This window comes from Triticum aestivum, chromosome 2A (assembly GCF_018294505.1).
Source record: "Triticum aestivum cultivar Chinese Spring chromosome 2A, IWGSC CS RefSeq v2.1, whole genome shotgun sequence".
Taxonomy (NCBI): domain Eukaryota; kingdom Viridiplantae; phylum Streptophyta; class Magnoliopsida; order Poales; family Poaceae; genus Triticum; species Triticum aestivum.
In genome coordinates, this window is record NC_057797.1 from 299,636,333 (window position 1) to 299,643,390 (window position 7,058).

The window sequence follows — 7,058 nt, forward strand, 5'->3', positions numbered from 1 at the left end:
AACCAGGCAGCCTGCGGGGCCACCTCGGGGAAACTCGAGGGTTGGTTTTACTCGTAGTTTGACCTATCTGAGTGTGCCCTAAGAACGAGATATGTGCTGCTCCTATCGGGATTTGTCAGCACATTCAGGCGGTGTTGCTGGTCATGTTTTAACCTGTCGAAGTGTCTTGAAGAAACGAGATACCGAGTCTGATTGGAACGTCTTGGGAGGAGGTCTATTCCTTCGTTGACCATGAGAGCTTGTCATGTGCTAAGTTGGGACTCCCCTGCAGGGATTTGAACTTTCAAAAGCCGTGCCCGCGGTTATGGGAAGATGGGAATTTGTTAATGTCTGGTTGTAGATAACTTGAACCTTAACTTAATTGAAATGAATCAACTGAGTGTGTTACTGTGATGGTCTCTTCTCGGCGGAGTCCGGGAAGTGGACACGGTGTTGGAGTAATGTTTGCACGGGTTTCTCTCTAGGTTCTCCCTAGCGCTTTGCCTCCTCTTCTCGCTCTCTTTTGCGAACAGGTTAGCCACCATATTTGCTAGTCGCTTGCTGCTGCTCCACATATTTACCTTGCCTTACCTATAAGCTTAAATAGTCTTGATCGCGAGGGTGCGAGATTGCTGAGTCCCTGTGGCTCACAGATTACTATTACACCAGATGCAGGGCCTGATGATTCCGTTCCAGGTGACGCGCTTGAGCTCAAGTGGGAGTTCGATGAAGACTCTCAACGATACTATGTTTCCTTTCCTGATGATCAGTAGTGGTGCCCAGTTGGGGGTGATCGGGTCCGTGTCGCATGTTGGGTTATCTTTTATTTTGGCGCCGTAGTCGGGCCATGAGTGTTTGGATGATGTAATGTTATTTATGTACTTGATTGACGTGGCGAGTGTAAGCCAACTATGTTATCTCCCCTTTTATTATCTATATTACATGGGATGTTGTGAAGATTGCCTAACTTGCGACATATGCCTTCAATGCGATTATGCCTCTAAGTCGTGCCTCGACACGTGGGAGATATAGTCGCATCGAGGGTGTTACAAGTTGGTAATCAGAGCCTTCCCCGGCCTTAGGAGCCCCATTGCTTGATCGTTTTTAGTGGCCGAGTTGTGTCTAGAAAAATGTTTTGAGTCATTTAGGAATTATATATCGGAGCGTTTAGGAATTCTTTTTACTTCCCAGTATCCTCATCGCTCTGGTAAAGCATCCTGACGTAGAGTTTTGATTCTTCTCTTCTCAAATTTCACTAAAAAAAATTTTAGGATCACACGGGTATCTTGGAATCGTTCCGATGGTTTTATGACGAGAACATTGTCTTGGTGCCTCCTGTCAGGGGTTTTGTGGAAGTGTCCCGGGGAGTTGAGCTCTAAGGTGTTGTCGTCATAATTTTATCGTTGCAGTTCTGGAATACCTGAGTCTAGTACGCCGACATAGAAAATCTCTTTTATGCAGTTTGTTGGTGAGATAACCTCGACGCCACCCAGTACTGGGGCGGGAGTTCGGGAGTATCGCCATAATTTGTATAACGGATGCTTTTCGAAGGTTGAGGTAGATGGTTTCCAAAGTTTTTTCTCGGTTATGTGTTGACGGATGGATACAGCTGGATGTAGGATTTGCTAGATTTGGGTGAGATATTATGCTTCCCATGTATCCCCAACACCTGATTGCATAACCGGAAATGTTCGGGAGTTTCATAGGTGGGAATTCTTGTAGCTCTAGTTCTTCTTCCACGGATATTGGTTTGAGATTGGGATTTCTTATCGATTATTCGTTCTTGATCCGTACCTTGTCGATTTATTTCTCTACCTAAATTCTAAGTGGCTTCTCAATTTATGGATATGTGACCATTTCAAGGGGAATGAATTCGTTCATTTTGTTCGGATGTGAAGACTATATGTTGCAATTTTCATTCCGTTGGATTCAGCTTCAATATTTGTCTATCAATGTGCTAATGGATGTCAACCTCTTCAGGATGGCTCCTCCAACGCGCACGACTCCGAATCCTGATCCGCCACCACCTCCACCTCCTCCGGAGGCATGGCAAGCTGTGATGGACGCAACCAATGCAAACACACAGTTGATCATGCAAATTCTTCAAGAGCGCAATCAAGGCAACCAAGGGAACCAAGGCAACAATCAGAATCACTTTGCTTCACTCAACCAGTTCCTTGCTAACGGGCCAAAGACTTTCAGCAATTGTGTTGAGGCAACCGATGTTGACGATTGGCTTGTGGATCTGTGGAAGCATTTCGACTGCAGTAACATCAGGCCTGAGGACTTCGTCAAGTTCGCTTCCTTCCAACATAAAGATCAAGTTGCAGAATGGTTCCAGCAGTACAAGGATTCCAGAGGTGGACGTGTGATCACCTGGGATGAATTCCGTCAAGATTTCAGAGCTCATCATATTCCTCAGAGCGTGGTTGAAAGCAAGCGTGAGGAATTCCACAACCTGAAGCAAGGCTCTTTGTTTGTCTATGACTATAACAAGTTGTTTCAGAAGCTCGCCGGCTTTGCTAAGCAGGACGTGCCTGATGAGAAGAGCATGATATACCAGTTCAGGGGTGGTCTCTTTGAGCCCTTGAGGTACGATGAGTTCTACAACATGGCACTGAAGCAAGAGGCCGCTCAACTGAGGTGTGATGTTTCCGAGAAGCGAGTCAGGGATGCTACTCCTTCTTCCTCTACTCAACTGGCCAAGCAGCAGAAGTATTGGCTTCCTCCTCCGTTTCGTCAGCCGTATCAGCAGAAGAGCAGAGGTGGCAGTGGATCTTCCCACCCACCCAACCCTGGCTTTCAGAACAAGACTTCGTCTCAACCTCCAAGATCGAGTGCTCCGTATCACCGTCCGCTTTCAGAGGTCACGTGCAACAAGTGCCAACAGAAGGGTCACTATGCCAACAAGTGTTTCAACCAGAGGAGTATTCCTCCTCCTCCTCCTGTCAAATCGACAAGTACAGTTGTGGTCAAGCATAACCCCAAGCATGCCAAGGTCAACTTGATGAACGCAGCTCAGGTAGAGGACTCATCAGATGTCATCATGGGTAACCTTCTTGTTAACGATATTCCCGCAAGAGTTCTTTTTGACACTGGTGCATCGTATTGTTTCATGTCAAAGCCATTTTTTACCAAGCATGAGTTCGTTTGGTCTCATTTGGGTAAACAAATGGATATTGTTTCTCTTGGCAAACGTTTGAGTGCAAGTCTGGAGGTGCCAGATGTTACTATCACCTTGGGCGACTACAAGTTTCTTTCTTCCCCAATGGTTCTTGGAAACTCGGATATTGATATTATTCTCGGAATGGATTGGCTTTCTAAGAACAAGGCACATCTTGACTGTGCAGCCAGGCAGATTCAATTGACTCATTCGTCTAATGATGTAATTGTCTTTGCCGCTCGGGATAATACCATCCGTCTGTTTTCTCTCAATGAGAAGGGTGAACTGGATGCTATCTCGCAGATTCCAGTCATTTGCGAATATCAAGACGTCTTTCCAGAAGAGCTTCCAGGAATGCCTCCGCACCGGCTAGTTGAATTCGTTATTGATCTTGAGCCTGGCATGGAACCAGTGTGCAAGCGTCCTTACAAGCTCAGACCTGAAGAGTTGAAGGAGCTGAAGAAGCAACTCGATATTCAAGAGAGAATGGGTCTCATCCTGCCTAGTTCTTCTCTATGGGGTTGTGGTGTTCTTTTTGTGAAGAAGAAGGATGGAACGGACCGATTTTGTGTTGATTACCGTGCATTGAACAAGACCATCAAGAACAAATACCCACTTCCCAACATCAACGAGCTGTTAGAACAACTCAAAGGTGCCCAAGTATTCTCCAAGCTTGATCTCCATATGGGTTATCATCAGATTCGAATCCGTGAGCAAGATATTCCCAAGACGGCTTTCAGGACAAGCTATGGTTCATATGAATACACTGTCATGTCTTTTGGCCTCATCAACGCTCCTCCGACTTTCTCTCGCATGATGAACTTCATCTTCAACGCCTACACCAATGACTTCGTTTTGCTCTATCTCGACGACATTCTGGTTTTCTCGAAGAACAAGGAAGATCATGCCAAGCACTTGCGTTTGGTACTCGATAAGTTGAGGGAACACAAGTTCTACGCCAAGTTCCCCAAGTGTGAATTTTGGCTCGATGAGGTTCTTTATCTTGATCATATCATCTCTGCCAAGGGCATTGCGGTGAATCCTGAGAAGGTGTCTGCAATTGAGAATTGGGAACCTCCTCAGAACGTGAAGCAACTCCGTAGCTTCCTCGGTCTCCCAAGCTACTGTCGAAGATTCGTTGAAAACTTCTCCAAGATCGCGAAGCCTCTCTCGAATCTTCTCCAGAAGCACGTCAAGTATGTTTGGTCTCCGGAGTGTGACATTGCTTTCAACACTTTGAAAGATAAATTGATCACTGCTCCAGTTCTGACTCCGCCTGATGAATCCAAGCCGTACGAGGTCTTTTGTGATGCCTCTCTCCAAGGTCTTGGCGCAGTATTGATGCAAGAGAAGAAAGTTGTTGCTTATACCTCTCGCCAATTGAAGCCCAATGAAAATAACTACCCCACTCATGATCTCGAGTTGGCGGCAGTTGTGCATGCTCTTTTGACTTGGAGACATCTCTTATTGGGAAGAAAAGTGGACATTTTCACTGACCACAAGAGTCTCAAGTACATCTTCACTCAGCCTAATCTCAACCTCAGGCAAACTCGATGGGTCGAAATGATTCAAGAGTATAATCCGAGTATCGAGTATACTCTAGGCAAGGCCAATGTGATTGCTGACGCATTGAGCAGAAAGGCTTATTGCAACAGTCTTATTCTCAAGCCTTATCAACCCGAGCTTTGTGAAGCTTTCCGCAAACTTAATCTGCAAGTTGTTCCTCAAGGTTTCCTTGCCAACCTTCAAGTCTCTCCTACCTTGGAAGACCAGATTCGCCAAGCCCAGCTTCTTAATGCTATGGTGAAAAAGGTGAAGATTGGGATTGCCAAGAGTCAACCCAAGTACAAGTGCTACCGCCTTGATGACAAGGATACTCTCTTCTTCGAGGATCGTATTGTTGTGCCCAAAGGTGACCTCCGTAAAGTGATCATAAATGAGGCTCACAATTCTCTCCTCTCCATCCACCCTGGGAGCACGAAGATGTATCGGGACCTCAAGCAGGCTTATTGGTGGACTCGAATGAAGCGCGAGATTGCCCAATTCGTGAATGAATGTGATGTCTACAGAAGAGTGAGGGCAGAACACCAAAGGCCAGCGGGTCTCCTCCAACCTCTTGCCATTCTAGAATGGAAGTTTGACCACATTGAGATGGATTTAGTGACTGGGTTTCCAAAGTCCAGGCGTGGCAATGATGCTATATTCGTTGTCATCGACAAACTAACTAAAGTGGCTCACTTTCTGCCTATCAAAGAGTCAATCACTGCAGCTCAATTGGTGGAACTCTATACCTCTCGAATTGTCTCTCTGCACGGCATTCCACAAGTGATCTCTTCAGACCGTGGCAGCATCTTTACCTCCATGTTTTGGGATTATTTTCAGAAGGCCATGGGCACCAACATCCGCTTCAGCACAGCTTTCCATCCTCAAACTAGCGGTCAAGTCGAGCGTGTCAATCAGACTCTTGAAGATATGCTCAGGGCTTGTGTGATCTCCTTCGGCATGAAGTGGGAGGATTGTCTTCCTTATGCTGAATTCTCCTAACAACAGTTTTCAAGCAAGTTCGGGCAAGGCCCCATTTGAAATTCTGTATGGCAGGAAGTGCCATACCCCTCTCAACTGGTCTGAAACCGGTGAACGTCAGCTTTTGGGAAATGACTTAATCACAGAGGCAGAGGAAATGTGCAAAGTCATTTGAGATAACCTCAAAGCAGCCCAATCCCGCCAGAAGAGCTACTATGATAGTAAGCACCATGATTTGGTTTTCGAGATCGGAGATCATGTTTACCTCTGCGTCTCTCCTATGAAAGGTACTCGTCGCTTCGGTATCAAAGGCAAGCTTGCCCCTAGATACGTGGGACCTTTTAAGATTGTCAGCAAGAGAGGCGACCTCGCCTATCAACTCGAGCTTCCTTCAAACTTTGAAAATGTTCATGACATGTTCCATGTCTCTCAGCTCCGTAAGTGCTTCAAGACTCCTGACCGCACCATCAACTTCGAGGACATTGAGCTCCAAGAAGATCTCTCTTACTGTGAGCACCCAGTTGCTATTCTTGAAGAGACTGAATGCAAGACTCGCAACAAGTCAATCAAATTCCTCAAAGTCAAGTGGTCACACCATTCCGACCGTGAAGCTACCTGGGAACGCGAGGATCACCTCTGTTCTGAGTACCCGGCGTTCTTTCAATCCTAGATCTCGGGACGAGATCCTTTCGTAGTGGTGGAGTGTTGTAACACCCCGTATATGACTTTCCCAATTTGTACTCCAACTCTTGCCGTTTCCGGCGTTAAGTTATTTTATTTTCTTGGGTTCGGGTCTTTGTCTCCGTATGTTGTTATCGTTGTCATGCATCTCATATCATGTCATCATGTGCATTGCATTTGCATACGTGTTCATCTCATGCATTCGAGCATTTTCCCCGTTGTCCGTTTTGCATTCCGGCGCTTCGTTCTCCTCCGGTGGTTATTTCTACCTTTCTTTCGTGTGTGGGGATTAAACATTTCCGGATTGGACCGAGACTTGCCACACGGCCTTGGTTTACTACCGGTAGACCGCCTGTCAAGTTTCGTACCATTTGGAGTTTGTTTGATACTCCAAAGGTTAACCGAGGGACCTAGAAGGCCTCATGTGTTTGCAGCCCAACACCCCTCCAATTTGGCCCAAAACCCACCTAAACCTTCTCCATCATCTAGGTCGTCCGATCACGATCGAGTGGCCGAAAACCGCACCTCATTTGGAGCTTCCTAGCTCCTCCTACCTCTATAAATAGGTCCCTCCCAGAAATTTCGGGTCATTTCCAACCCTAACCTAGTCTCCTCCAACCTCTCGCTGCCGGACATGTCCGATTCGGGCCGGACGTGTCCGACTTTCCCTGCCGCCGCCACGTGTTGCCGCCCCGTTGGCGCGTCCGCCGCC